Source organism: Festucalex cinctus, chromosome 13, assembly GCF_051991245.1.
Source record: "Festucalex cinctus isolate MCC-2025b chromosome 13, RoL_Fcin_1.0, whole genome shotgun sequence".
Taxonomy (NCBI): domain Eukaryota; kingdom Metazoa; phylum Chordata; class Actinopteri; order Syngnathiformes; family Syngnathidae; genus Festucalex; species Festucalex cinctus.
This window is the reverse complement of record NC_135423.1, coordinates 350,562-356,561: the sequence shown is the minus strand read 5'-3', so window position 1 is coordinate 356,561 and position 6,000 is coordinate 350,562. Positions and strand designations below refer to the sequence as shown.

Below are 6,000 nucleotides of genomic sequence, written 5' to 3'. Positions count from 1 at the left end.
GCCGCCCATTGTAAAGTAATTATGTGTTTGTTTCTTGTGCTCTTGATGTTTTGTTTTGTTTTTTTCATCTGCAAGTCTGCCTTATATAATAATAAGCCTGCTGGAACAAGATTGCAACCAAAGCCAATTTCCAAATCTTGCGTGATTTTAGTGAGCTCAATCTCAAAAAGAAACATTCGGGATTTTTCATTTTTCATAGAGTCGCCATAAACACGGAATAAGGATCAATTGCATGCAACGGTTGATCCCTCTTAATTGAATATTTTTTTGTGTGTGTATAATCTCTATTTTCCTTTTCTTGTGGATTCTTATAATATAGTGTCAGAGTGTCAAATTTTGATTTTTACCCAATATTTTAGTATCTTTTTCTAATGCTATATTTTACTCATTACATAAAGAAAAAAAAAATCAGGAACAGATTTTTTTTTCTTTATGTAATGAGTATTTTTTTTTGCCAATATCTGCACTTTAGTTTATTTATTTTTTAGAACTTTCCTTTTCTCCAGTACGTTTGTATTTCTAATATTTTTCCACGCACAGTATCTTTTGATATTTGTCTATTGTTTTTCCTCGCGTTGCTTTCTATTTGTAATTGTGTACCGTCGTAACCTTGAAACGTCGCATGTCGTTCCCATCGAATCACTGCGAGGTTACCATGGCAGCGGCCTAGTAGATTCCCGGATGTAGTCTCCCTCTCCCTCTCCCTCTCCCTCGTCCTCCTCCCCCGCCCCCCCTGACGCTTCCAACATGGCGTCTGCAAAGTGAGACTTTGGGCTAATAGTTGACGGCTCTTTTAAAGTCATCCCGGGGCTCTCTCGTGCTGTCTGCGGCGCCACGGACAGTTGACCGGGGATCTTACGTGGTGAGTAAGCTCCCTTGTATTGTTCGAAAAAGCACAACTTGAGCGGCTTGTTGTGTCCGACTTTGAGTTGAGGGGGTGGCGCTTTTCTCCGTTTACCTGCTAGCCGTTGCTAACGTTAGCCTACCACCACCACCACCACCAGCACCACTACTACTACAACTACTACTCCATCGAGGAGACTTTGCTCGCTCACTTTTCCCGAGTTTGTGCTTCGATATGATGTCATAAAAGTGTTTTATTGGTGATGTTTACATCTTCTGAAGCGGGTTTCGTGTACTCAATAAAATGAACGAGACACTTCCTGGTGGAATTGTCGGACCAATAGAGTTACAGCTGTTTTATTTCTATCAAGATAAAAGCGAAGCTCAATGCTAAAATCTCTTCCTCTTCCTGTGTGTGCGCGTGCGCGTGCGCGTGCGCGTTGGGAGTATCACACATTCCCAGGATGCCGCCGAAGAGCGGGTGGTCGCTCCATCTTATTTTGACATGTTCAATTAGATATACTGTACTCAATTTTGTATTTGACATGTTGATGAGATAAAGTTTTGAAATAGGGATAGCATATTTGAGTGCTTAGCAAGTCAAAAAAAGTCATGAAAACCTCGCGATAGTTTTTTTTTTTTTTTTTTTTTTTTTTTTTTTTTATATATATGTGGTGACACAATTTTACGGCTACTGATGTCATATTGGAGCTGTAATGAAGATGAGAAGGTGGCTGGAGGCTTGTCAAACTTCTTCTTCTTTTATATATATATAAAAGTCGAAATGATGGGGAGACAATCGTCACAGGCTCCTGCAGTGTCTGCTTTAGTCTGGGATGGAATCGCCTCTCAAGCCCCTTTCAACGCTGTCTTTTTTTTTTTCATTTGCAATTTTATTAATTTTCAAACAGTTACACACCAACAGCACAAAGTTGTTCACACTGTCTTTTAAGGTCCTATTTAATTTTAAAAATTTGTTGTTGTTGTTTTTTTTACACTTTCCAGCAGATCAACGTTTGGGTTGGGTTCTTTAGAAATGAGGATCATCCCAGCGGGGAGACTGAACCTGCTGGAAGCATGTTGTGTGTTGTGGTCAGTTTGAAGTGAAGTGAAGTGAGCCGCGGGTCGCTTTGAGGCAAACACAGCTGCTGTTTGACCGCAAGGCAGGAGCTGTCCCTTGCAGTGCCTGCTGAAAATGCCTTGGGCAGTCGTGCAGCAGAATTGGACAAATTTTTATAAAAAAAAAAAAAAACTGCTGTTAATATTCAACCAGAAGTACATTAAATAAATTGCACACTAATGATGAGCATCCGCGTCCAGCGTTGTGCCCGGAAGGCCAGACTCTTCACAATCTTCCAATTAGATGCCGTATTCCAATTAGTGGCCAGCCGATGTGATTAAGACAAAGTAATGCCTCCCTCATATCCTTTTCAGGGAGAAAAACGGGTATTAAGTTTCAGTATCTGAGTGCACACTGTAAATGTTGTAACTATTGTGGCCACTTGCTGTTGCTAACCAAAACAGCAGGGACATATTAACGGTCCCTCATAAATGTGTGGAGTTTTAAATGTTACACACAGACAGTGTCTTTGCCAGTTAAATCTGACATTTGGTTGAGGAAAAGTTTGTTTTCACATAATCTAAAAAAATCTATACATATATTTTGCATTTTTATTAATGAAACGTTTCAACGCTTGTTTGATATCAGCAGAAAGAAATTCCAGAGGGAAGAAATACAAAAATGGCAGACTTGTTTTGAATAATGTGATTGTCATTTGCTTTGATGAAAATGAAAGTTTTGTGAATAAAAATCTGAGATTTTATTTGGAGGCGGTACCGCCTTATACCCCATGGAACAGGTTGAATTTACTTGGTGTTTTTAAATCTCATAACTTGTTGCTGAGTGAAAGTTGGAGCAGTGCCGCGTCCGCGCCAATCGCAGATTCGTTCAAGGGGTGGCCCGCAGCACCGGCGAGGCATGAAGCGGCAAGTTAAGCTGTTGAAATAAACACACAGAAAATTGAGTGAGTATGGAAGCAGCACAAAGGCAGGGCGGTACGGCCAGGTTTGTTGCCTTTTGCTCAGGGGGGGGGTCTTCGTTGGAATGACCACAGGAGCCAAAATCAACACCCCCACAACACTGTGGACGTTCAGGAACACAGGCTAAAATACACAAAAGGTACACAAAAACATTGTTTGTGAGAGTCAGCTAAGCGGCGCCCTTATCAAGGCCGTTGAACGCTCCCGCTGCATTCCTTCGTGTTGCTGTCAGTAGTTTGTTTGTTTCCCCCTTCCAAACGTTCACATGTGCTAATAACGCTAAATGAGAGTGTTTTAATGCCAATTCTAAAAAGGCAAGTTAGGATGTGCTTTTTTTTTTTTTTTAACAAACGCACAACACGGAGTGAGAAAGTTCTAGTTGGTCTGACTTGAGCTTCAGTGGTGGGAGTAAACAAGAGCTGCTTTTTTTTGGGTTTTGTTTGAACTTCTTTTGACCGGAATGTTCTGCATGCTTCTGACTGTGATTGTACACCACAGCATTAGTAGCAGAAAAATGTTTGCCTCAAAGCTTTACAGGGCTCATTTTTCCATAAATTAGTTGGCACAATGACAATTACCTCATGTCACGTCGAGTCAGAAAGGGTCTGCCTTCTGTTCTGAGGTTGTATTAGAATCGTCACAGAGGCACAGTAGCTTTTTTTTTATAGCAAATTTCAAGCTGTCTGTTAAAAGTTGACTTTTTCTGTTGCTCTTTTGCATAAACAACAACATGGAAAAGAGAGACAAGGTTGACTTGGCAATTTTCCGGCTTATCATGTCGCTGTTCTGACGGTATGGAAATACAATGAGGACTCAAACTCGACCTGCCATTGTATGCTTTTAGTTGGTACTGTATCAGTTATTTCTACAGAACAGTGATGCAGCGAAAAAGAACTTTTGCAGTGTGAAAGGGGCTACAAAAGCAGCCCGTCAATGTTACGGCTCTTGATACTAAAATTGCTGGGTTGACTTTGGATTGCCATTCCATGTTGGTACAGTTTATACAGAACAGCAGTGCGTGGAAAAATTGTCAGATTTTATCGGCAGGGTGAACGTCACCAAAATTGACCTTGCAATTTTCATAAAAAAAAAAAAAAAAAAAGAGCATCTGGAGCGCTTGTTCATACTTTCTGTAAAAGTTTGCGTTTGCCCATATTTTTTGCTATTGTACACATACAATGAGTGGAGAGATGAATTCAAAGCATTCATTTTCTGCAGGTAAATATCAGAAGAGCCAAGTGTCCACCGTAAAAGCCATCGTCTTGTTCCTCTGTTGCTATTGTGTTCTTAACCACCATTTGGTGAGGATGTATGAAGTCGACGTAGCAATTTTCAGGCTTCAGTGGTTGTACGACAGTTGTCAGTCTGTCAACTCTTTTGTGACATTTTCCTTATCTTACTCTTGAGTATAAACAGAACGTTGTCATTCTCCGATAACGGTTCATGTTCATGAGATGACTGGAATATCCTCCCAAAAGGCTAACTCCAGCAAAGTGCTGGAAGGAGCAGCAAGTCCTGCATCTGGCATTCATTGACCTCGCGAAGGCCCACGATCGGGTGTGAGAGAGGATCGCAAGAGCGAGGAGTACCAGAGAAGTATGTGAGGAGAATCAAGGAATCCTATAGGAATGCTGCAACTGGAGTGGGAAGCACAGTTGGAAGGAACAACGGAAAGTTTCCAAGTAACGTACACGGTACTTTGTTTTATATAGCGCTTTTGCAACCTTAGGTTGGTCTCCATGATGGATCCGGTCTAAGCGTTGACGTTGACACGGCGTTTGAATCAGATTTGAAGTTAGTATCAGCCTACAGTCCATTATGATTGAAAGTTGCCTTACTTGAGGGTTGATGAGTCACTAATATTTCTGCTATGTCATGTGATGACGCTAGCATGAGATGAACGAACCTTTCTCACAGCACATCCAACCTTGTGAGCTGTGTGCATGTGTGTGCGTGACAGTCTACCCCACATTCCGCAACCAGAAGCTTGCCGCCATTGGCCATGGCCCTGCACGCTTTTGTTTGAAAGAAGCCGACTGATTGGCTGCTCTTTGGATAACCTGGACTATTCTTTTCTTTTTTTTTCCCCTTCAATATGTTTGTTTGTTTGGAAGGAAATGGACTTGTGCTGGAGGTGTTTGTGTTGTCGCGTACACGCTAGTTTTCACACTCACCTGATTAGCTGCCAAAAGTGTCTTCTAAATGGTAAACAAAAGCCGCTTGTCATTAGCCTCAGTCATGTGATTACTGATTATATTAGGCCGTCATTTAAAACCGTTCTGGTATGTTGCGGGTTAAATTGACCTGTTATGCAATGTAACCGTCGTGTTGTTTCTTGGGTGTGCCAATAATGTTATGTCACCAAATATATATTTAAAAAAAACAAAAAACATCATACAAAATGTGATAAAATGAAAAACATAAAGGAAAAGAAAAAAACAAGACCAGAAGAAAACCTTTTTCTTTCTATTTTTTTCTAGTTTTAAACTTTAAAACAGTTGCTCTGACCTGCAACTCTAATAAGTTAAAATGTTGTTGTTCTTTTATATATTTAAAATAAAATGTTCAAATTTACTTGGTTTAAGTTTTTGTTTATTGTGACATTATGCGAATATTTTTTAATTAAACACATCACTGTAGCTTCACAATATCCAACTGCTGTATGAAAATGATCATATTAACATTTTTGTGCTTGTACAGCTGTACTGCATCATATTGACAACTTTCTTATTTTACCTTCTTAGTTAAAGGAGATGGTCAAAAAAGCGCCACTGTAGTGGACAAGTTGCCGAAGTATTGTCCTTGCTGATATTTAACCAAGGGGAGTAGTTTGGACTTCCTGCCCTCGGGTGTGTTTACATTGCCTTTACCTGCTTCTCCATATTTGAAAGAGTAAAAAGCCTCCTGCATTAGGGGCTTTTAAACGCGTTTTGAAGCATTTAGTCAGTCCTTCTTCCTTTTGTTGCTCCCATTTTGAAGTTTGGAGTAGCCGAACGAGAAAAAAAAGATTCCTATGTTAGAAATGCAAGCTCAGTCAGTAGTTTGTAACTGTGAGCTTGTGTTTACACTGCAGCTGTCTTTAGCGTGACTGACATCAGTTGTTTCTGTCAAATGGTA

General features: G+C 40.3%; 1 protein-coding gene across 2 annotated transcripts in view; it reads left to right on the top strand.

Moving 5' to 3' along the window:
* The first annotated feature begins 705 nt into the window (after positions 1-705).
* pak4 (p21 protein (Cdc42/Rac)-activated kinase 4) overlaps positions 706-6,000 on the top strand; it is a 14,301-nt gene continuing 9,006 nt past the window's right edge. For both annotated transcript variants that reach the window (XM_077540411.1, XM_077540409.1), the window contains exon 1: positions 706-862. The gene's annotated coding sequence lies outside the window, so the exon portion shown is untranslated. The remainder of the gene's footprint in view (positions 863-6,000) is intronic.